This window comes from Rattus norvegicus, chromosome 2 (assembly GCF_021556685.1).
Source record: "Rattus norvegicus strain SHRSP/BbbUtx chromosome 2, alternate assembly SHRSP_T2T, whole genome shotgun sequence".
In the NCBI taxonomy this organism is placed as follows: Eukaryota; Metazoa; Chordata; class Mammalia; order Rodentia; family Muridae; genus Rattus; species Rattus norvegicus.
Window position 1 is genome coordinate 208,328,512 of NC_141535.1, and position 25,701 is coordinate 208,354,212.

The window sequence follows — 25,701 nt, forward strand, 5'->3', positions numbered from 1 at the left end:
AGGACTGACTTAATGTGGCCATTATATTAAAATTCCAGCTAATAGGGATAGAATCAGAAAAGGGGGAATGCACTCTTTACAAGTAGGGAAATTTGCAGTTATAAATATTATTTCTGTTCTTGTTCTGTTTGCCAGCACCTAATTTAAATAGCCATAACCAATACAAACAGCATCTGAGAAATGTGCTCCACTAAACTCCTATTAATATACGGGGAAAGAGAACAGATAACAGGGAAACAGCAGGCAGTGTCTCACATGCAGATGAATGACTTTCAAATGGGCTCATAGAATTTCATTTTAAATATCATATATACTTCAAAATATTTCCTTCAGAAAGGAAGCCTGAGAACAGGATTAAAGGAACTCCATTTGATTCAGGCAGTGATCACAGAGGTGTTGAAGGTGAAAAGATAGCATGGAGAGGTGGGGGTACTCCATGCCTATGAGGTCACTGCTTCTCAGAGCCTCAGGCTCATCAAGTTCATTGAAGTGATACTGTAGTTCTAAACACACATTACACCTTGGCCGCACAGGACTTTACACTGAAAATTCTCATGGAAAGAGGGACTCTAGGAAGATGCATATCATATTTAACATGAACATAAACAAGGATCAAAGGCTCTTCTCTGATGTGCGTGTGTGTGTGTGTGTATGTGTACGTGTGTAGTGTGTGCATGTGTGTGTATGTGTGTGCATGTGTGTGTATGTGTGTGTATGTGTGTGTAGTGTGTGTATGTGTGTGTATGTGTATGTGTGTAGTGTATGTGTGTGTATGTGTGTGTATGTGTGTGTATGTGTGTGTATGTGTGTGTATGTGTATGTGTGTAGTGTGTATATGTGTGTGTGTATGTGTGTGTAGTGTGTGTATGTGTGTGTATGTGTATGTGTGTAGTGTATGTGTGTGTATGTGTGTGTATGTGTGTGTATGTGTATGTGTGTGTGTAGTGTGTGTATGTGTGTGTGTGTATATGTGTGTGTATGTGTGTAGTGTATGTGTGTGTATATGTATTTATGTGGAGCTATGCATACAAATGTGTACACACATGTGTGGAGGCCAGAGATCAAGCTGATTTTGAATTTAGAGAAATCCAAGTCTCTCTGTCTCCTAAGTACTGCTACCAAAGCTGTGTGCCTGCATCTCTGTTATTGAAAACAGGGTCTCCTTTTGAGCCTAGAGTTTACTCGGACAGTTTAACAGGCTGGCCAGCGTCCTACAGAAATTTAATGTCACCCCAAGAATTGCTAGCCTAGCTTTTATGTATAGATCTCCGGGCGTGCATATGAAGTACTTTATCAAATGAGCCACCTTCCTGCACCTCGATGTCTCATTACATACGGGTTGGTTTCCATTTGACTTGGAATTTTTGCCTTTTCATTAACCTGCCTCTTTACTCATATTCGAAAGGAGTTATTTACCTGACTAGTGAGATAGAATGAAGGGATTACTGTATCCTCACAGTTCAGCCTCTTTTACCTGTTGTTTTCGTGACATGACTCTGTATGGAAAGTGGAATCTCTGGTCTGCACTGTGCTTAGTGCTTCTTTGTTCCTGTAGATGCAGAAATCCTGTCACCCTGCAGTGCCAACTGTGCGGGGCTGGCAGACCAGTTTCTCTCTGAAGTTTGCTAGGCTTGATCTTAAACTTCATTCTTCAGTTTCTGCTTAATCTACTATTAACCCCACCTGGCTATCTACCTTACAACTTTACTGGTTGCAAAGGCATTGATGATTAGCTCATTAAAATGCAACCAAAAAGAAAAGAAAAAAAAAACCCCAAATCACTTGCTCTGTAGACTGACTCTCTGGTGCTATTTAAAGAAGGAAATCACATGTGATCATATTGTTTTTATTTTTATTGTGGTTATTATTTATAGAGAATACTTGTAGTTCCTGGCACTGTGCAAAGCACTTTATGAACCATATCTCACACATCCTCATAGCAAGTATGAAAGATTTTCGGATAGAAGGCTGAGGCTCATTCACAAGTTATACTCATTTGGTTAATGTGTATTTATTGGATACTTATTATATATCCAGTTCTAAAAGAAACAAGCAGTCAGGATCTATTCATTTGTAAAGAGGAGTTTAATTTATATATATATATATATATATATACATGTATATATATATGTATATGTCATCATGTGAAGAAAAATGGAATTCCAATTTTGATTAGTGGCATACAAAATGATACAAGATGACCCCAGAGAAAACATTTCTCAAGAATCACTGAGGATTCATTGAAGGAAGATTGCACATCTACTTTGACTAAGGGGCTGATGAAGGCAAGAGAGACTCAGGTTCCAAAGGAGGTGGCAGTGTGTACCAGAGCCCTGTGGTTTAAGGAAGCATGAAGAAGGCAAATCATAGTTTTAGACGGTCAATGTGGCTGGAATGATGAGAGTGAGATGGATACTATAAATAGCAATAAGTCATGGATTAAGGTTCATAATGGCCGTTTAGCTTTATTTTAAGAGAAAACATAGTTGGCTAGGAAACATTTAACGAGCTGTGATCCAGTCATACTGGAGTGAGTAGAAAGGTATATGAAAAATCTTTAGAATATGTATGTGATAGAAAGAGGTACAGGTTAAATTCTAGTGTCAAAGATGACCCTTAAATACATGGATAAGGTGGTCAAGAATCCAGCACACCTACGTACAACTATGAACGGTTTCTCTTTGAAGGAAACTATACATGTTTGGTTCTAATAATCTGCTTGGTCATGTTTGTAAAGAACACTGCCCCTGGCTGCAGTTTCTGACAAATGTCTACCTTTTAATATCTCAGAGTACCCTCTTCATGAACTACCAAAATACATGTTATTGGAACAGAAATCATGATAAAAATTTTCCCAAGAACAGGTTAAACTCCTGGTCTGAACATAGTGTTTGCCACACACTTCCCTAGAGGGATCTGAGAAGCTCTAGGATATGTGGATATAGAGAGTAGAACTACTAAACTTAAATGTGACGTTGAAGGGTTGGTGAGTTTGGCACAGGGAGGAAATTCCCAGGGCCTATTTATAGCTTTAAAGTTAAAAAGCAAAGAAAGGTGCACTTAGCCAATGGCTGCTTTTTCCTTTTCTCTTATTGCAAATGCTTCAGATAGAGACAACTTTCCCAAAGAAACTACTGTGCTCTGCTGATGAGTCTTTCTCTGGTTGCAGATTTCCAAATACCCATCTTAGATTAGCTAAGAAGGTGTCTTTACTTTTAAATGAAACAGAGTATTTCCATAAAAGCCTCTCAATCCAATTAAACTTGAAGAACCAAAGAAAAATCATGTCTTGATTCCACCTTTTTCCCTCAAATGTAAGTAGGCAGACTATGAAAATATGAAACGGAGTCATGGCACATGGAAAAATCCCAATTTTTATTTAGAACAAGGTTCAGATGTTTAAAGGAGTCCAAGTAACAGTCTGATAATATGACTCGTCTGTATCTATGCTCTGTGTCAGTCAGTTGATAGAACTCATGTTTTTCTGAATGGGCATTGCTTACCAAATGTTTGAAAGCCATCCATGCCCCATCCCAGTACTGCACTAATGAAGCATGCATAGCCACACAAAACCTTCACGGTTTTGATTACTTTTACTCTTGTTAATGTTTTATCTGACTCTGTTCATTAAAAAGCAGTCATTCCTGGAAATGATTTTACTGTTGGAGAAATGGCAGCCGTGATTCAGTGCTGTTGCCTGTACTGGTGGCTTGACTTTTCTACTAAGTTAATCACTACTTAGTTTAATTGACCATGGCTGGGGTATGTTGAGGACTGATGCCTAATCAGAAACATCATGTATTACACTACAAACATACATTTCACAATCGTGATGTACGTACACCAGTAGTTAAGGGTATATTTGTGGGCTTGTAGCCATTAAAGGACTCACCAACATCGGTGCATCTGTCATCTGCCATTGCTCTGTAGCTTCTATGATCTGCTCCTTTATACAGGAGCCCTAAGTCATTCATCCTCCGACTATCAGCCAGGACTCATTACCCAATTTCAAACTAATTACAAGAGGCTGGGAAATTCAGGGAGCACATGGGGATATGTAACAAGCCCTACTCTATCTGTTACACTAAATTTGCCATCCCTCTACTATATAAGATTGACCAGATGGCAAACTTTGATTGAAATTCTTCTAGCAGGACACTGAGCATGATTTCAGTAGAGAAGTGTTAGGAGCATTAACAACAGAAAAAAGATTCTCTCTGGGCTGGGAAGGGGGCGCAATGAGCGTGGTGATTGTATAGAGTTGATGCAAAAGACTCAAAGAAAGGGAAGGAGTTAAAGGGATGGAAAAGAATAAGAATCTCAGAGTCTAAACACACGCAAGCAAGCTAAACATACTAATTAACCAAAAGGACCTTGAAAGAGGAAATGAAAGCTAAGTACAGCATCTTTAAACCTTTGTTGTCCTCGTGAGCAGTTTTAACTTTACGTGTTGACTCACTGGCTCCCTTTAGATGTAGGAATATTATCATCTTCAAGGAACTCAGGGAAATTACAACTGTAAAATCCAGATAAGATCAAGGAGGTGTAGCCATCTGGAAATTGATGGATAGGATTTGAGGATAAAAGAGGTACATATGAAAACAGGTGGAATGTAATTTGGCGACACAAAGAGTATGTGTGGCCTTTCAAGAGCAGGCATAAGAGCATGAACTCCATAAATTGTACACCTGTGTTATTTCATACTTGGGAATTTAGAGAGGAAGAAAGTGTTACGGATGAAACCATACACTAAAATGAATTTAAAAAAAATTGGAGAAAGTAGTCTAGTTTTCTTCAGTATGATAATGTGTCCATATGTGAATGGAAGAGGCATATTTTCTATTTTACTGCTTACTACATTAGTAGTGGAAGTGGTGGTGATCTAATAGAATTGCAAAGCTCTGTAGCAAGTGCTTAACACACATTATGCAATTTTATATTCACACCATATTGTGCCACCGCTCATTATGACAAATTATGACTAACCGAGGGCAGGAGATTTCCGAAGGTCCATTCGCTAATACACTGGACTTGAGCCTTACGAAGCTACATTAGCAAAGGCTCTGCTCGTGCCTACCTTTAGAATTTTATCTCTCTTATTTCATTTTTATCTCCCAAGTGTTTGAATGGATATATGCTCTGCTTCATAGTTCCAAAAATCTCTTCTGTTCTTCTCCAAATACTATATACTATAAAAATGAAATTTGAGGGAGATAAGGAGACAGTCATGACTATAAAAATGATCGAGTTATATGAGTTCCTAATTCACATTTTGAAGCTTATATGTAAAACCTGCTGTGATGTGTTTGACATGTGGAATAAAGAATGAATAAAAGACACAAATACCTCCATTTCAAATTTAGATATCAAGTTGTATGTCTATAATATGTTGGAAAAAAAACGGCACTCTTAATAAAGAGTAAATAACTGTCGCCAAGCAATTACCATATATTATTAATTATGAGAAATAAAATGTAGATGATTTTGTATCGAAAGCATGACAAAAACATCCAATTCATTTTAAAAACTTTTAAGATTTAACCTTATTTTATGTATAACCATATGATTTTCACATTAAACATAAACGATATCCTCCTTTAAAAATATTGTTTATTCTGTGAGTGTATGCATGTGTGTAGAAGGGCATGTGGGTATAACTGTGTAGAGGACAGAATTTCATGGCAGAAGCTTGCTTCAGTTATGTCCATCTTAGATTTTGAGACTGACTCTGACTAGACAGGTAGGCTGCTAGGCCCTGCGATCATCCTCTTGACTGTCGTTCTGTATTGACATTACAAGTGCTGACCACCACTCTGACGTTTTCCATGAGAGCTGTTTATCTGAAGGCAAGTCCTCATGTTTGCAAGGTAGGCAAGAGACCAACTCAACCATCTTCCCAGTCCAGGGAACAGTTCTGACTTCCTGGCCTTGTTCATGTTTTCACTTCTTTCAGACATTTGCCTTGTATTTTAAGTTTTCATTTAATAAATTAAGCTCTATAGAGCAATGTTTCATTCCAATTCTGTTTATTGTTATAACACACACTGTCATCTAGAGTATTTCCCTATCTAATAAAATCACTGATTGCATTCTCCTGGATATTGCGGTAAAATTGAGTACTGGCTTACAGAGTTATTTAAAACAGTTCTCTTTGCTCCCCAAACACCGACTGTTGATTTTTCTCTCTTATTTCTTGAACTTCAAAATTGATAATAACCTTGAAAAATACGATCCCATCTACAATAGGTAGAATTTGATGAGGACGGCAGAAGCGTCATCCTCTGTACACTTCACAGTGCCTGCGGGGACAGCACGGTGCTTGGAAGCACGGAAGAGGAGCAGAGGTTTTACAAGTAGGTTACAGTTTTTATTGACCTCTAGCCTGAGTCCAATATCTTTGTTCTAAAGAGTGGAACTAGCAGTTATAAAAAGAAAATCTCTTCATGTTAGGAATCCCAGCTGCCTTGTTTTTCCCAACTAAGTTATGTGTAAAACATGAAGAAAATTCTTAGATCTGTTGGGATATGGGGTTGCTAGGGTGACCGTTAAAGAAAGTGAGCCAGGCACTATCAGAGATCAATAAGAACAGGGAGGCACTAGGGGCTAAAGTTAGAAATATTAAATCTTTGGACAAGACCTTTTCTTCTAAAGCTTAGAGATCTAATTGGTTTTCTTGGTTTTATCTTCCAGCATCAGTCCTAACACATGGACACCTTTTTTTTTGTTCAGATCCTACGTTTGTTACACCTTTCTTTGTACTTCCTCAAGCCATGAGAGAAGTTCAGAACCAAGAAAGCGGTGCTGCTGTGGGCTGCCAAAATCCAGACCTCCTAGTACACCACTGCTGAACCTGCATCTCTTCTTTGCTTATATCCATTTTATAGCCCCTTCAAGGAAACGATAACTGCCCTAAAGAGTCACACTAAACCCCCTCACAGTATACAGGGACATCCTTACCCACAAGAGGATGGAGGACCGAGCTTTTAAAAACAAAAGCAAATCTTAGAACACCAAGTAATGGGTATAAGGACTGCATATCCACTCCGACTGGTGGTGTGTGTAAAATCCTCTGGTTAGTTATCATACACATAGACACAGGAGGGGTGAAGATGGTAATTATTGGTTCAAGAGTCACAGTTCCTCAGTAGCTGAAGACGGTAGACAGGCTAGAATATAGATTGTATACTGTGAACAAGAAAATATAAATAAATCTTAATGGAAAACTCCACATGTACATAGCTCTTAAATGTTAGCATCAGGGCAAAAGACTATATGATCTACCCTCTCCCACGGTCTTCGCAAGCTTCTCTCCTAATGCTATTCTCCCTATTGACTCTCAGCCCATAGCTTCTGCTTCTTGTGATGCCAGTTGTGATAATTGCTCAGCTGAAAATATCTTAAAAGAAATAGTTGCTAAGTCTGAAAACCTCAATTTAGTCTCAAGACTCATACAGTAGAAATAAAGAACATACCTCTAGAAGCTGTCCTCTGACCTCTGCACCCAGGCTGCAATGCTCACCCGTACCCCACCCTCATCCTCCCAATATATAGTGTTAACATCAATATACACCATTTACAATGAATGAAATCTTTGATTCATCTTTTTCCTTGGCTGATTTTTTTTCTCTCGGTTGCTTAAACTGCCATATGTCCATTGATTATAAATGCATGGTGTATGTAGACACTATCTGGGGTGACGAGATACAGTCAATAAAAGAGAAAGGAATGTCACACCCCGTGAATCTTATAACTTAGAAAGGGTAAGTCAGAACCTAAGCATATTCTATACAAAATTATGAAGTTTACAGAAGGAAAATTCACCGAAAGATGGGAAACATGAGAAATAGAATTTCTACAGGATGTGACCGGAGAATACCAAGACGGTGGTACATGAATACATAGATCAGAAGGTACCTAGGAGGAGCATTTCAGCTGAAGGTTCAGTGCATATGACACATATAAAACCAGCAACTGAGAGGAGAGTCAATAAACATCTTAAAGTGTTGAAGTCTTTAGACCAGTTGGGAAGGCATTAAAGTAATCCAGAGAGGTAATAACAGAACCACTAACAGTACGTTAGTTGGTGTTCTATTACTGTAGCAAAGTATCTGAGAATCATCTAACCCAAGATATGTGATGCAAAGGATTATTTTGTATCACAGTTTGGAGGTTACTGCATCTTTTATTGGTACCTGTATCTGGAGAGATACTGTAATGAGACTTGGGCTTTGGTGGCCTCACCCTTTTGGCTCTGAGGTTACAAGATTCAAATGCACTCTCTTGCGCTGGCTTTGCACATAGCCTGTCGTGTCCCTCAGTGGGTATTCCATGATGCTTGTATCTTTGGTTTTTCTCTGCTCCAGTGAAACTCTAACTTCCTTTTCACAGCTTCACTCTATTTTCTCTGGTCACAGGAGCTAAAGGTTCAGATGTTGCCACAAGCTCTTTGACTTACAGTCTCGTTTTGGAAATTTCAGTGGAAACTTCTGTAACCCTGTGACTCTTGTACTTCTTTATGACTGAAAGAATAAAAGTACCATGTAGACCTTGTTAATGTTAGTCATCATCTCAAGGTAAACCCAGCCTTGCAGGATCCACGCCTATCATTGCCTCGAAGTGTTTTGCTCTTTGAAATAAGCTCTGTCAAGTGATACTTCTTATGTTTGTATGCAGTCAAAAATTTCAAAGTTTATTTTTAAAATGAGTTTTCCAACCATTGACGCACATTTGTGTCTTTCCACCATTAAGCATGTGACAGACTGGGTTTGCCTATTCTTGAGATGCCCTGTATTCCTTTTTTTCTAATATCCTTTAAAAAAGACCTTTGGATTAATTTTTGTTGCACAAATCTTTTAACATCTCTGTCTTTTCTAGGAAATTTAATTATGCCCTTTCTGTTTAAATTGCACGAATGTTGTCTGTCTGTTCACCTGTGCTCTCAGTTCTTAGACCTTTGGTTAAAAGCATCCATTCATGACCAACTTGCTGCTTTCCTAAAGCCTGCACTGCCTTGAAATGTCCTCCACCAAATATGCCAGTCTATTCTCTTGAAACGTGACCTTAGAACATGAGCAATTGGGGAAGTGCTTTGGTGGGTCATGATTTACACTGGCCTTTAATTCTGATTCACTCTTGAACAGAAAGTAGGAATCTTTGCAACCCCAGCTTTCCATAATGAAACTTCCTGATTTCCCTGAGGGTAAACCACAGTCATTGTCTAAGATTCTGCAGTCAGGATCACAGACTTTTCCAAAAGGCAATATAAGCATAAAAATCAAGTGTGAACATTTTTCTTGATTCTTCTTTGTAGCAAGTTTGGGTTTCTAACCCTGGGCATCGAATCCCATTGAGTTCCAGTACAACTCGAAGGAATGGAATTTTAACCATCAACATTCACTTGGAAAATTCTTTAGGGATGATATCATTGACCATTATGCTCAGGACGTCTTTCTAAAGAGACTGAGGAAAACATCCAGAGATCAAATCATCATTACAGTCACTGTCTGCATATAAAGCATCTAGATGATGGGTGGCTTTTGCTGTACTTCCCATAACTACTCAATATGATTGTCTTAGTAATGTCACACAGTGTGCAGGATTATGATCCGTCTTAGTTGGGAATATTGCTGCTGTGATGAAACACCACAGCCATAGCGACTTTCGGAGGAAAGGCTTTGTTTGGTTTACATCACTGTTCTATCAGCAAAAGAAGTCAGGACAGGAATTCAAGCAGGGCAGGAACCTGGAGGCAGGAACTGATGCAGAGGCCATGGAGGAGTGCTGCTTAGTGGCTTTTCCCACATGGCTTGCTCAATCTGCTTTATTATAGAAACCAGGTGTGTCTACTTGTCCATGGTCATAAAAGCCTGGTCCCTCCATATCAATTACTTAGTAGTAAAATACTCTACAGGCTTTCTGATAGCTCAGGCATATTAAAGCATTTTCTCAATTGAGTCTTCATCCTCTCCAGTGACTATCTAAGTTGGCATTAACCAGGAAGCTCACAATCTATTTCACAGGTGAAGAGACTCAGGCATTGAAGTTTATTATCTTCCAAAAGAGTCACAGCTAAGGACTCAAGAGATGACTCAGTAGTTAAGAACATGTATTTCTCTTGCAGATTGTTCAGCTCCCAACACAACCATCTCTAACTTGAGGTCCAGGAAATTTGATGCCCTCTACTAGACTCTAGGATACTTCACCTTGCATCTCCTCAGACCCACACATAAAGATACACATAGACACACATAGTTCAAAAATTAATACAAAATCAATCAGTATCGATGTCCTCAAATTCCTGCTTTTATTCAGCACGCTGTCATTTAATTCTTTTCCTTACAAACTCTCGCTTTCCTTTATTACTCAATTTCTACACTCTTCTTTAACCTGCTTATTTCTATGTATTGTTTAAAAGTTGTTGTTCCTGAAAGGAATGCTGTCAATTTTGTCATTAGTTATCCCAAATAATCCCTATTAACTATGAAGGATAAAGTTCATTTATCCAGTTATATAGCAAATACCTGACTTATCTCAAAAATTAAAGTGGGTATTCAATTTAGAATAGAGCCAATAGAGCCAAAAATACTAGACATGAAAACCTAATTTGGAGTTTAGTTTGAGAAAGAGCACAGGTCTATCACAGACTGTTTGGAAGGAGAGAATAGAGGAACTACATTTCCACACTGTACAATACTGTGTCTGTCCACTTCATAGACTCTGCATTAAGAAAAGACATCAGAGCTTAATTTGCAGGACATGTGTCTGCATCTGTGGAGTTCTGATCCTATCTTACTGTCAAGGCAGGCTGAGAGGGACTTAAATCAGGGGTCGATGTGAGGTTGGAAATCCCAGTGCTATATGTGTCTTTAATAGGACACTTCTTCAGCTACAAAGTCTCCTTAAAAAGACTTTAAAACCTGCAGAATGGATGTTAGAATCATAAGACAGTAAACCACCATATAGCAATTTACTTTAAGGCAGAAACTAAGCTACAAATGATGAAAAGACATAACTTACCCCTAACACCTCTTATACATTTAAGAGTAGAATTTCAGGTGCCGGTAAACGTCTGCTTTGGTTCATTGGAGAAAAGTTTGTCAGCCATTCTTAATAGTCTCTGAAAAACCCTGTCTTTCCTAACACTCTCATATAATAGTTACATGATAAGACCCACTGTGTTTCACAGTACATCAGGGTGTTCCACGGTATTTTCTACAGTAAGTTTTGCTATATTGAACAGTAAATCACAGAATTCCTCAAACACTAAAACTCCCTTGGCTAACAATTTTTTCTCTATGGTATTATCTCCCAGGGAGGGATGAAGGTCAGCTGTGCAGTTTGTTCCCAAAAGCTTCCCTTTATCTCTTCAGCATATATATCCCAAGAGAAGTCATCAAGTCTCTTCTCTCAGAGTGAGAGAGTCACAAGCATCACCCTCCAAAAACCTCAGGCTGGAGACACTATCGATGGGTTGGCGGTAAAGAGGAAAAGAAGCAGCGCAGAAACGGACATGAGGTGAGAAACAGTACAACTCAGAAACCTTAACGAACAATTTGTCACAAAGAATCAAAAGCACATAGGCAACACTACATCATAAGTGGTCTAATGATAATGTAGGTATTCTGAAGCATTGTATTATCAAGATGAAGGCGGACTTTCCTAAACTCATTTGCATATCACCCATTAAGTGCCTGCAGATATGCTGACATTTATTCAACCATGACAGGGTACCAAAGGAGCCTTCTAAGCAACGAGCTCAGTCTGTCCTCTTGTTCTTTCTACCTTCTCTTCAGGATAGCGAGTGACAAGCAGAAATGACAACCCACCATAGCAGAACATATGAAGAAACTCGTGATTTTAGGGACTACTCAAGTCCCCTTTTACACGTCTGTGCACAGCGCGAGACAGTTTCCATTCTGGTTACTTATCAATGTTCAAAACTCTCATGAACGCATTGTGACATCATAAGATAAATGGAATGTGCTGAGATACTCCATCTAGCTTTTCTCAGAAAAGGCTTGCAAGCACAGAGTAATGTGTTGGCTATTCACATTACTTAAACTTCATTACCACAGAAAATAGCCTACTGTACATTTATAAGGATATTATTATCATAAATAATTCAACTCAAACAACACTGGTCAAGATAAATAATCAAAGTACATTTTGTACTTTAATGATCTTGTTTTGACTATGGCTCTTTGTGGATCCTTCTTTAGTTGTTCAGTGTGGGGGGCAGGTTTGATTTTTATTTACTTAAGTACTAATTCCCTCAAATTGGCAACTCATATTTTTTTCCTCCTTGTTGTCAATTAAATTTAATAAGAACATAATGTGTGGGCAAATGATGTTATGTAAAATACAGTTTGTGTAAAAGTACAAGAAAGAAATTTAATAGGAATTAGAAGTCTGAAGAATCCTTTTAAGCACATTTAACTTAATATTAATGCATATACCTATATTCCTTCTTGTATAATTAGCATGAACTGAAGATATGGTCAGGTGAATGATTGCCTATTACTACCGTTTGACAGTTGTTGAACCAATGACAACCTTAGAAATACAAACAAGAGACTGGGAAGATTGCTCAGTGGTTACAGCACTTGCCAGGCAAATTTGAGGACCTGAATTTAAATCTGAACAAGGCATACCAATGTTAGGTCGGTATGGTAGCTTGTCTACAATTCCACTCTCAGAAGACAGAAACAGGAGATCCCCAGAGCAAGCTGGCTAGCAAAACTAGTCTAATAAATAATTTCTGAGTTTGACTAAGACCCTGCCTCAATGGATATGGTGAACCACTGTCTGAGGATGAGTCTTGTAAGCAACCCACTTTACGCAAAAGTCCCTGTACACATGCAAAAGGATGCATGCACTCATGCATAGCTCATGAACACACACACACACACACACACACATACACACATACACATACACACACATATACACACACACACAAACACACACACACATGTCTGAGTATAGTAGGAAAGTGTTTATAGACGTATAAGTACTCAGGTTTGGATTATTTCCCAAACCTTGAAACAGTGATGGGAATTGGAATAGAAAGGGAGAAGCTGGTTGTTGTTTGAGAAATTCATACTTTGATAGTCCCAGTTGTTTACTCATCCACATCCAAAGTAGATTTGTCCTTGCATGCACCGCTAGCTCAAAAATATCTACCATTAGGACAGGTCTGGGACTAGGCTTGGCAGCACAGGGATACTTTTTCGAGGCTCTTCACGAGCATTGGAACTTAGAAAAAGCAGCTAGTAGACGTCTCTTTATTTCAAATCTAATTATTTTCCTCATGGAAGGCACATAAGCCTAGGCAGCCTCTCGCAGCTCTCATGATATCAGGTTATGGGGGAGGCATTACAGGCTTGTGCATTCTGGCAAAGCATTGAGACTCTTCCTGCAGGAGAGGTGACTTGAGGTGGTGGGAGCATGTGACCCTCTTCTTCCTGGACTTCAGGAATCAGTTCCTAGGAAGCACGTGTGAAGCCTTGTGCTTCAAAAGGAGCAATGCCTCAGTGGATCTACTAATTAAGTAAGCTGAAGAATTTTCTCTGATTATGGCAAGTCCATGTTCTAGTTATTGAAGAAATTGTGATTCTGGGAAAGAAAAGCAGCCATGCATGTCCACCGAGCTCTGTTTCTTTCTCTTCTGTTTCAGCTTAATTCTACTTAGCTTACCAGCCTTATCCTCAGCACCTAGAAGGATGTCCTTCATTCAGTAGAAGCTCACCAAATTTACCCTAAATTAACATGAATTCTAATGAATTAATTTAATTGAAATATATTGAGAAATGGTGAAACTATTTTCAGGGAACTATTTTATATATATATATATATATATTTTTTTTTTAAACAGTCCTGAAAAGACTGTAATATTACCTCAGTTTCCATGTCAGAAAAGTAAAATTCAGGAAAACCAGCAGGCAGGATTTCATTTACACAATCAATTTGATTAACGCCCGAGAAAGGATACTCTCTCTTGTTTGCCTCTGTTTTCCATGCATACACATTTCCTTGTGAGTAATAGTCTTACAGTCAGTATGCAATGATCAATTTTTAAAGCAAACTAATGAATTTATGTTGGGAAGATGTTTTTTTCTTTGAATCCGAAAAGTCTCTACTTGAATCAAGAAACGTATTTATTCAGTAGGTTTTGATCTATTTTCCATGTGAAAGTAGCTTAAAGCTCTTGGCTCCCCCCATGAAACTTGAAAAAGCTAACTCAGCGCAGCAGGGACACACTGGAAGAATTTCCTGCCCCATCAGGGGTGTAAGACAAATGTATGCAGTTTTATAATGATTTTGGTCACTGGTTTCCAAAATGTATTCCAAGGAGGGCCTTTCAGATCATATTGTCAAACATCCTGTGCTACCCTCCTGACTTTTCCATTGTCTTCTGTTGTGTGTGTGTGCTTGAAGCATTCCGTGACCAAATGTATTTGGGTAATGCTGATTGAAAGGAAGACTTTCACATAGATCCTGCCTCTCCAGGGATGTGTTAATATGAAATATTTACCCCAAGAATTTAACCTTAGGTCTTCTCACAACACCTTCTGCTACTGGAAACCCTCAAAATATGGTTTGGGAAATATTCTTAGAAGTTACTCACATTTGCAAAACTCATTTTCACTGTATCCTTAAAGGATCATACGTATGTGTGTGTGGTAATGTATAAAATTAAAGTATGCCAAAGACTGGGTTCTCTCAATGCCTTTAATAAGTAAAACAGCCTGGGCTGTAGGCCTATTCGTATAATGTGTATGTGGTATTGCCATTCTTCTGAAATAGAATGGCACCACAGTTGTGTTTCTGGTCAAGTTCCCATTCGTTATTCAGGGAGTGCAGCTGTGACAATCCAAATGTTTTCTGCTTCTATCCTACTATCGAGCAACTTCCCACTGTCTGCAGTAGTTCCATATTGGTAAACTGTAGTTTTTAATGTGCTTTCCTGATGTAGGCAGAAGAAAGAGAGAAAGTGATGGAAGGCCCGGGGAGTCATAGTTGACATGTCCTTTGCCAATGATGAGTCCAGGTGAGGCAGGGTCAAGCCATACTCACTGGAATCCTTTTCAAAGTTTGTTTCGCATAGGCCTAAGGAACACTGAAGTTTCCATCCCATATTTTAGATGCTGAGAGGATGTATCTGACTGGGTAGTGGTGGTGGTACACACCTTTAATCCCAATACTCCAGAGGTAGAGAGGCACATGGATCTGTGAGTTTGAGGCCAGCCTGCTCTAAAAGTAAGTCCCAGTATGGGCACCAGGATTATACAAAAAACCCTCTCTTGAAAAGAAAGAGAGAGAGAGAGAGAGAGAGAGAGAGAGAGAGAGAGAGAGAGAGAGAGAGAGATAGAGAGAGAGAGAGAGAAAGGCAGGGAGAGAGAAACAGAGAGAGAAATAGAGAGGAAAGTGGGAGGAAGGGAGGGAGGGGAGGAAGGGAGAAGGGAAGAAGAAAAGAAGGAAGGAAGGAAGGAAGGAAGCAAGGAAAAATTATCTGTGAAGCAGCCTGTGAGCTCTGCAATGACACCATGGAGGATCTAAAGCTCCAAAACTGATCATGAAGAGAATAAACGTGAGGATGAGAGAGAAGGAAAAGAGGAAATGGGCATCACAGAAGCTGAAAGGTTGAGATGTGTTCAGAATTACTGTTGGTAGAGTAAATATTGATTCTGAACTGTACAGGATCTAAATGACGTAGGCGTTGGATGATTTCCCATCGGTAAAGTACTATGGATAACCAAAACCTTAGATTCTGCCCGTGAAGATTCTGGGGCTTAGCACACTGAGGCAGTCGACATAACTGGACCACTCCTGGGACTAATTGAGTCCATGAGCTTTTTCAGATAAGAATTTCCATCACTTTCTTCCCTCTTTTCCAGGAAGGAAAACTGTGGTAGGATTTGGAAATGTGTACTGGAAACCAATTCATGCCAGCAAAGTAGCCAGTGGACTTGGTGTAGGAACATGGGTTTGAATCTCAGCTCTGTCACTTCCTAGACAAGTCACTTCATACCCTAACCCTGGGTTCCTTCACACTGAAGACAGGATGACCTCACTAAAAGGCTATTGTATATGTGTGTCATTCTCTAATACAGACCCTATAGAGCTTTGCAAACTTTTAACTTAATTCAAGAGACCTTCTAAAAACTAGTTCTGTCACCATCAATACATTTTATTTCTATTCTTTGTAAATCCGAGTTTTATAACTAATTCAGGACACCTACTTCTTGAAGAATCTACAGAAATGTCCTTATGTTCTGTAATAACTTTTATCTTATTCTCAAAGTGGAAAGTACAAGTTAGCTGTCCAATACCAATAGGGTATTGGTTTGATGCATACTGCAGGAGAGCAATATAAAAATAGTTTCTTATTGATAAGACCTGCCTGATTTCTTTTCATTCATATCCCTGCAGCTTTGGCCAATTGATGTAATTCTGTTTTCGCAGTAAATCTAGCACATTAGCTGGCATTTCATTTTGTTTTACATAAACTATTATATTTAATGCCTCTCTGTGAAATCAGTTTTAAGACTTTTTTTTTCATGATATTTTTAAAGAGAGCATGGGTGCAAGCTATCTACCTAAAAACCCTCCACATGTTGTGATTTTCATAGATTTCTAATTATATCACTATGAAACCATTTCAGTATTTCCGTCCAAAGAAGGGAAGCAAATGTAACTTTTCCCACATTAGTATCTTCTCTAAGGTAGTTTGCCTCTTCCTATACCTTGGCATCAAAATCGACATCATGGTTTGCACTCACCCGTGGAAAGTGAGTAGAAAATGACATGTGCTCCTTTCCAGCAGTCACTTCTAGAACCATCGTAGGATTCTGCTGCTTTCTTGCTCCATCCCCATTATGACGTAATCAGTACCCTAGACAGAGTGTGACAATATATTCAGAGTATTGACCACTTATACATTCATGATGATATCTTCTTGTTAGTAGATGAATAAACTGAGATTATAATAGTGAAACTCACCCAAGAGGAAAGCAAAAAGATAGTTGTTCAATTCAATTTTGTCAGTATTCTGTATTTCTCATTCTCCAATTGATGTTTACATTAAAAGATTGTTTTAAATAACCACATCTATACATTTAGTCTGTGGTATGTGAAGAGAGATAGCATAATGAGGTTCACATGGGGATAAGAGGAGGGGGGCAGGATCAGGTATGGGAGGAGATGGAGGTGATGTACAGAGGGTCGAATTTGAACAGAGGTGTGTAGCAATGGGGGATGGGGAACTGGAGGTAGCCACCAAAAAGTCTCAGATGCCAGGAAAGCAAGAGGCTCCCAGGCCCCGATGGGGATGAGATTAGCTGAAATGCCCAACAAAGGGGAGGGAGAACCTATAGAGAACATATCCAAAGGTTAGGCAAGGCCCCCAGTTGGGGGATAGGGCCACTGAACCTTCTCAAAATTTTAACCCAGAATTGCCTTTGTCTAAAGAAAATATAGGGACAAAGTATGGATCCAGAGACTGGCACACTTGGGGATCCATCCCAGATGCAGCCACCAAACCATTCACTCTTGCTGATGCCAAGAAGAGTTTGCTCACAGGAGCTGGATATGAATGTCTCCTGAGAGGCTCTGCCAGAGCCTGACAAATACAGAAGTTCACAGTCAACCATTGGACTGAGAAAGGGAACCCAGTGGAGGTGTTAGGGGCAGGACTGAAGGAGCTGAAGGTGTTTGCAGCTTTATAGAAAGAACAATGATATCAACCAACCTGACCCAGCACCCCCAGATCTCCCAGGGACTAAACCACCATCCAAAGAATGCATATGGAGGGACCCATGGCTCCAGCTGCATATGTAGCAGAGGATGGCCTTATCAGACATCAATGGGAGGAGAGCTCCTTGGTCCTGTGAAGGATCGATGCTCCAGTGTAGGAGAATGCCAGGTGGTGAGGGTGGGTGGGGGAGCATCATCATAGAAGCAGGAGAAGGGTTTTGGGATAGGGGGGTTGCAGAGGGGAAATACAGAAAGGGGAATAGCATTTGAAATGTATGTAAATAATTAAAATATCCAATTAAGAAAAAAAAGAGGATAACTTGCTAGGGTTCTTCTTTCTTCATCACTCCCACATCAGGGATTGAATCTAGATCCTCATCGCGATCCTCATTGGCGAGCACCTTTACTCATGGAATCATTTTTTCCTGCCTGAATTTCAAGATCTTAGATGCCACTGGTATGTATTTAAAAATTCCGGTTATGGAATAAAAGTGCCCAGACCTTGTTATCTTGAGGGCCCTGGACAGCTATTAATATGAAAATAAATCCAGAATCCGACAGAGGCATGACTAACTGCTATCATACTTTGCCAGCAGAATGATTGAGATTGCCCTTAGAATCCCTGCACTAATCCCCTTCCCTGCCCATCTGTCCATCCTTTGGTGGGGACATTTGTACAGTGACACATGGTCAAGAATCTCCTCCAAAGGTTTGCTTGCTGAGCACCACTCAGATCCTAATGGGCAGTAGATTTAGCGCCCAATTTGAATATTTATCAGCTTTACTTGGGAACCAAGCGATGCTTAATTCGATTGATCTCTCATCTGCTGTTCGTTTCTTACTAAAGAACGAAGAATTAGTCCCCTGGCTTGGCCCCCAGAATAAGGTTTAAAGTATATATTGTAGTTTGTTTTACATGTTTTATAAATTGTGTATTCCTAGAAGTATGCACTCAAGTCAAAACAAGTGCTGTATAAGACAATTTCCAGTGTAACTTAACATTTTTTCTTAAATCTACCTAGTGTCAAGATATCAACTTGCCATAAACTATACCGGATGTGTAGAGGTTAGCACATCACATTCTAATTTGTTTATAGATTACATCAAGGAAGAAACACAGAACCATGAAAAGAAAAAGAGGCAAGTCTCTGAGCTCCTTTGTTGTATTTATATCTTAAGAAATTGTGTCTTTAGTAGTGAATTAAAAATGACTTGTCAGGCACCCTTAATAATTAATGTTGAAGGGAGAAACTGTTTCAAGTACACACATTCCATTTAATGTTAAACAGCGTTATATTTACTGTAATTCCACCTTTCATCCTAATGCCAACGTTTAAATCTTTAATGCTTTAATCACACTTCTTTTTCTGACATCCCTTGTGAGTTCCTCAAGCCAATGCCCACTTCTTTGTGATTAGGTGGGCACTTGATGCGGGGAGGGTTAGTCAGCAGCCATTGTTAATTATTAAGGAAAACAAAACGCAGCTGCTGGAAATCATGTTTGCTCCCAGCAGGGTACGTCACCTTTCATCTGCTCTGACACCCAGGCAAATGAAGTCCTAAAAGGGAGGTAATGCATTTCAAGAGCTCGGTTCCACAGAAAACGAAAAAAAAATTTCCTATGAAATTAATGAGCCTAATTACCAGATAATGTCTGTATTTGCCTCTTAGTAAAATATCTGCTTTTGTTAGAGAGTTCTGGAAGAGGGGAAAACCATGGGGTGGGGCCCTAAGAAATAACCTTCCAGTGGGTTGGAGTTGTGTGAAAAAGAAACAAAAAAGCAATCTTATATTTCACAGACAATGCTCTTCCCCAATTCTTGAGAGAGTATTGGGTATAAGGCTTAACTATGGTCTTGAATCACTATTCCATCTCCCTGAAGCTTAAAATCCTTGCCTTTAATTCAGCATATTTATTTTTATTTTATGTGTTTGTCTGCATATATTTATGTCTACCTCATGCATGGCTGGTGCCCAGAGATGCCAGGAGAGGGCATCAGATCCCTATGACCTAGAGATAACTGATTGTTGTGAACAACCATGTGGTTTTGGGGAACCAAAAGTGGGCTTCTCTTCAAGAGAAGCAAGTGCTCTCCAGCCCAAACATTGGATATTTAAAATATTAACAGGAGATACCTTATTATACCTCTTAATGTCATGACTGAGATGTTAACAAATCCCACTCAGTAAATACCATCAAATTTAGCATATTTCCCATAAGGTGATTTTCATCTGTAAATTTAACTACTCGCAGATAGGAAATTTTTGACCATGGTCGGTAGCAGGTATTTGAAGAGTTATCTTGTCATTTCTCTATGAACAACACAGAATAAACCCCACTTTTATAACAATCACACTGTATTAAGTACTATAAGTAATTTAGAGACAATTAGGGTATATAAGAGGACTGGGAGGGCCATGTGCAGACATCATATTCCAGGAAGAATTTTAGGGTCCACAGATTTGAGTGTCAGTGCTGTCCTGGCAATATGCCTGGGTGATACAAAAACATAGTTGTAGTCGTTGTGTGGCCACTACCATCATGAACATTGGGTGTGTTATCTCTATGACGATTAGCTCTTAGCTCAGAGTGGGGAAGACAGAATGTGGAAACTTGGATCTCACTGATTAGGAGAACTGCATTGGGGGAGATGGTAACTGTGATTGTAAGTTTTCACAGGTGGAACAACACAGGCATGACAGTGATTAATCAATGAATAAGGGTTCCTGGCCTTTCCTTAAGAGTTTTTTTTAAAATTTCTTTAAGCATTTTTTTAAAGAGATTTCTTTAAGAGGTTTGTTTTGACAGTTAAAAGAATTGTCTTATACTGACTTTTTATGTTTTGAAAACTTTATATACGTTTAGTGATAATGTTATCAACTTGGCAGAATCTAGAATCCCCTGCACGATGGACATTTTGGACTTGCCTATGAGATATCTTCCTGATTACATTAACCAATGTGAAAAAAATAAACATTTCAATTATGGATTCTTCCCTGGGCATGGGATCGTGGATGGTATAAATGGAAAACAAATAGGACAGGAGTGAATATCCATCTTGCTCTTCTTTCTGAGTTAAATGTGATATGACCAGCTCCCTCAAATTCCTGCAAAGTGACTTCTCTGCCTTGATAAACGTTCACCTAGAACTGTGAGGAGAATAAACCATCTATTTCTTAAGGTGCTTTAATCAGAGTGTTTTATCACAACAACCGTAGCTAAACTATGTATTAGTAAACTCTGTGTATTTTCCCTCTCCATAACCTATGGCAGAACCTTTCCTTTAACACTAAATCCATCCCATCGTGCCTCCTAAGTACTTAGATTGTGTGTGTGTGTGTGTGTGTGTGTGTGTGTGTGTGTGTGACCCAACGAGTTAAAAAATAGATACTTGGCATCTGTATGCGTCAGAGGGGTTCATAACTGAGACACAGAGAACTCGTTCAAACTGTAAATTTTTATTATAATCTAATGTTCACAGAAATTCAGGTGGAGAAAATGGCGGTATGGGTGATACCAAGATGGGAGAGATTCAACGAACAGGCACATAGGAAGTCAAAGTATCTGATGCTCTAATCCTTCCGCAGCATCAATGGGTGAAACGCCAGGACTATTATCAGCCTGGAAATGAATTAAGAGCAGTAAGAAAGAGAGCTGTGCAAAGCCTAGACCTGCTTTTACAGGCTTTTAAGTTTAAGTGAACTTCAAATGGCTTCAGAGGAGGAAGGAACCTTATATGATCAGACTTCTGCAGTTCCTAGGGGTCCTAGAGCAGTCCTGCAAAAAAGATTCTTTACTATTATTGATTCGTGAACAATGTTCAGAAATCTGTTGAATCGGAGTACCAATGTTTTCTAGAGAGGAGACACATTTGTGTACATAGGGTAGGAATCATAGGGACCTTACTTTGTGCCAGTGATTTTTAAGTACCAAGTTTCAGTTGGTATTTAAATGGGAAAGGGGATAACATTTTGCTGGGGACAACATACAATGACAGGGGCTGCCAGCAGTAGGCCAGGATGGAGACATCTCAATAGCCCGCAGAAGCTCTTTATAAAAACTGGTTGTTCCCATCTCTCCTACCCTTAGCCCTGGACAACGGCTGCATAGATTTCATTTGTGCGTGACTGCCTTTCAGTTGGCCTTAGTGTGCATAATTATTCTATTAAATCTGACTTTCCTACCTCTTTCTCCTGCTTTGGTGAATTCTGTGAAACTAGATGTTCCTTGATGTTATGATTCTTAAACATTGGAAATTGAGGCATAAGGACACAGCACAGCACAGCCCTAATGGCCCAAGTGCATGCTGAGTGTTCTCATCTTGGAAACAATGTACTAACTGCACAATAGTAGTTCCAGATTAATGCTTGACTTGCAATGTAACTTTAAAGAAATTATTAGAAAATGAATTAGAGCCAACAATGGGCCCTTAAGAAAGGAAAAAGTTATTGAAGTTAGAAAATAAGTTTTACATAACATGTGAGAGTGGTACCTGGGTAAGGAAGTATAGAATATATAAAATTATATACTAGTAAACTAAGTCAAAATACTGGGACTCTTACGAGAGTCATTGTGTGCAAGGAATAGAAAGCTAGCGGAATGACTGAGTTAAGGGTTAACTTGATTCTTTCTGGCCACTGCCTGGCAGCTTCGCCTATGTCATTTATCATTAGAGCTTCACAGGGAAATGCAAGTAGCTGACCTCAGAGCTTTGAGCTCTGGAGTATAATAAGTTAAACGTTAAAGTTTAAATAATGATAAGTTTACGATTATTATTATTTTGGCCACAGACCTGGGAATAGGGGAAGCTTGAAACTTTGGAGAATAATTGTAATTCTTAGTTCTTTGTGGAATGTGGTTATTCTTTTGAATTTGATTTGGCAATGATTATACAATGTCTTTTTTCTACCTGCTTTTGGATTATCAATAAAAGACTGGGGCAAGAGAAAGACTACAGAACATATGAAGAGTGAATGAGAGAGAGAATGTGAAGAGTGAATGAGAGAGGGCATGAGGAAGTGAATGAGAGAGTAAATGAGAGAGCGAGTCCTAGAACAAATGTGAGAGCGAGTGAGAGAGCATGAGAACAGCATGTGAAGAGTGAGTGGAGAGAGAATGTGAGGTGTGCCTGAAGATTGTGTGCATGAGTGAAAGGAGAGTGCATGTGGTGTGTGTGAGATATGTGTGAGGTGTGTATGAAGAGTGTGTGTGAGAATGAAAGGGTAATGAATAGAGGTGTGCATGAGTGTGGAAGTTTGAGGAAAAAAACGCATTAAAAAAGCAGAGTGCGCAAGAGAATGCAGTGTGTGCAGCCTCAAGCTGTGTGTGTGTGTGTGTGTGTGTGTGTGTGTGTGTGTGTGTGTGTGTGTGTGTGTATGTGAGAGAGAGAGAGAGAGAGAGAGAGAGAGGGAGAGAGAGAGAGAAACTTTAAGCCTTGAAATTGCCTGTCAGTTTGTACCCAAAGAGTAGTCTGTGTATATTTATTATGTGCTTTCCAGATATCCCTGCTTCCAGATGAGAACTCTGATCCTGTGTCGAGGCTGGACCCCAGCAACATTTGAAGTGTAAATAAATAAAATGTCCAATAAAAATGTAATAATCCAAAAAAACTGAAAGAAAAAACCTTGAGCCTAAAATTACAAATGGCTGTAATCTAGAATGATGACTCTTCTTGTGCACTCTTCATAGCAAGGCTTCCCTGATAATGAGTGTTGGCTGTGATGTGCTAAACAACTAATTCCTGACTGGTTACCAGGTAGCAAAAGAATTCCAGAGCAGAATGTCCACTCAGAGTTGGTGACATGCACTGATGACCACCCAGAATATGTGGCACAGGCTAAGGGTGAGAATCTATTAGGGGCTGAGTCTTCACATATCTATCACTACCAACCATATATTATTCACATATCTTATTCTATATTGTACATATGCAATTAATACCAGTATAATTTGCTATGGCATAATAACTTGTTCAAAAGAGAGAAAAAAAAGACAAAATATTAACCTTTCCTAGTATTTCATATAACCAATAGAAAAGACAAAATATTAACATTTTCTACTATTTCACATATCATCAGTTTCAATGATAATTCCATCTTATTTTTACAAAATTAACATCATAAATACTTAAGAAAAGTTTTTTCACTATTATTCTAAAATCATTAACATACATCTTTTTCTGTGATACAAATACAAGCCAATGTCCTACCCTTCCTTGCTCTACTGCTGAGCTACATTTCCAGCTACAATAATTAAATAAATGGCTTAGGTGTGAAAATTTCTTAGTGAAGATATCGCTTAGAGATTTTAGATTGATATGGTCCATAAAAAGAAAATACAGCATTAGCCAGCTCTATAAAAATGCCTCTCATCACTTAACTGCCACAAAGTTTACCTGCAGAAGCGGTGATTACATTCAGACATATGCGCGTTTGACTCTCATACCTACCTCTTACAAAGTGTGTGGCCCTGGCCAAGTTACTTAATAGCCTAGGGTCTGATTTGCATCACTAATGAGAGGAAAACACTTTTGTTATACACCATTTCGTCGATGATATGAGAGATGCAGGTGAAATGCAGCACAGGTCTGGTCCACCATAAGCCATCTGTACATATTATCATTTTTCTGTCATTTGGCATGCATTTATTACACATCTCTTAGGAGTCCCTTCACTACTTATGAGAAGTGAAGTTCCAGGAGTGTTAACCCATTATGGGACATACTGCCTTTCTGAGTCTTTAGTCTTTTCATACTAAAGCTTTATTCATTTATTTCCATCTATACCATACATTTCTGTCATACCATGATGTAATCAAGCCACTGAGTCAGGAAGGAAACATTAGGAATCTCCTAATGTCCTTTCCTTCCTGAGAAGGTGATACCAGTGGCTTGGCAAAGGAATAAAGAAGGGATAGGGTCATTAGCTGGGGGCTAGATAAAGGATGGAATTTGACATAATAGGTTAAACAGGTGTCCAGGTAGCCTTGTGTAAAATCTCTGGTATAGGAGCAAATGACAAACTCAGACAAAGTTCAAAACTCTGGACAGCCCCCTGAAAGCAAGGCAGAATTGCTAGCATGGGGAGTGTTGTGTTATGTGACTTTTCCTCAAGTGATGTGAAGTAATATCTATTTGTCCCAAGCAGACAAAAGAAAGAGTTTCATGTGAGTCTAGCTTAGTGAACCAATGAGTTTATTGGGGCTAACTTCAGGACCATGGAGGACTCACAGCTACAACACCAGGGAACCCATCCTGGTTGTGTTGTGTGATGTAGACTCATGAGGTGTTTTGCTGAGACAAGACCCAATGGAGGATAAGTGATGTTTGGAGAAAGTATAAGAGGGATTCAATGGACAGTGAATGAAATGCTTGCATAACTAGCTGTGTAATTCTTCAGTGGTATTATGCCTTTGCTGATCTTCACTTCCTTGAGAGATGCAAAACAGAGAACTCTTGGCATCCCTGCTGGCCTTGATTGCTCCCATTAACTCATGCTGATCTGGTGTAGGCCTGTCAGTCTCTACCGGACCATGCTGCCATCACTGATTCACGTTGGTGATAATTTTGAACTGTACTGTTGGTGTCCTGACACGACTGAATTGGACTACTAGGATCCTGACAAATGGAGATTAGAATTGCTTCAAGAACTACTTCTAAACAGATTCATATGCCCTTGCCCTATTTACATCTTTTCTCTCATGCTCTTGGATGGTGAGGTAGACAGAAGCATTTGAAAGCCCTTATTAAAGTAGGTTTAGAAAGTTCTAAACCTATGTCTGTTAATTTTGGTAAGTGTAATAAAGACCCATAAATCAAGTGAGACCCATAAACATTCTCTGACAACTTTGCTTTCCTTTTTAATTAATTATATAATTAATTAATCATCCCCGTCATAACTCCTTTTTCTTCCCAGTCTCCCATAGCTCCTCCTCATACCCCTTTCTCT